Raw genomic sequence first — 618 nt, forward strand, 5'->3', positions numbered from 1 at the left:
TTCATATTCCTACAATAATAAGCATAATAATAATAATAATAATAATAATAATAATAATAATAATAATAATAATAATGCAGGCTAAATATAGATAACATGTGAGGATGAGAGGAAATAACTAAAATAAATATGATAAAAACAAGCGTTCACATGTTGTCATGTGATGCATCGTTAATATAAAATGATTGATGAGGCACTTTAACCCAAGACACTGACGTAAACACACAGACTCCTCTCAGAAAACTTTATTGTCCACACATGGACATTTGGTCTGAATGTCGAGTGGGTCAGTCTGTGGGAACCTCCTGATATTTCACTGAGAGTGTGTGTGTGTGTGTGTGTGTGTGTGTGTGTGTGTGTGTGTTCAGTCGGGGGATTTCCTGCTGCAGGAGTATTTTCCTTATAAAGCTGTGATGATGAAGATCATGATAGCTTCTGCTCTTCATCTCCATCATCACGGTGCGTGCGTGCGTTCAGAGACTCCGTGTGAGGTGCAGGACTACTGTACGGGGTCGACCACGCACAGCCTTAGGGGCCAAAGTGTCTGGGGGGCGGACTTACAACAAAATGACCACATAAAAATGTAAAACAGCTAAATATAGATACAAAATGAGACAA

The sequence above is a fragment of the Cottoperca gobio genome, unplaced genomic scaffold (assembly GCF_900634415.1).
Source record: "Cottoperca gobio unplaced genomic scaffold, fCotGob3.1 fCotGob3_421arrow_ctg1, whole genome shotgun sequence".
NCBI classification, from domain to species: domain Eukaryota; kingdom Metazoa; phylum Chordata; class Actinopteri; order Perciformes; family Bovichtidae; genus Cottoperca; species Cottoperca gobio.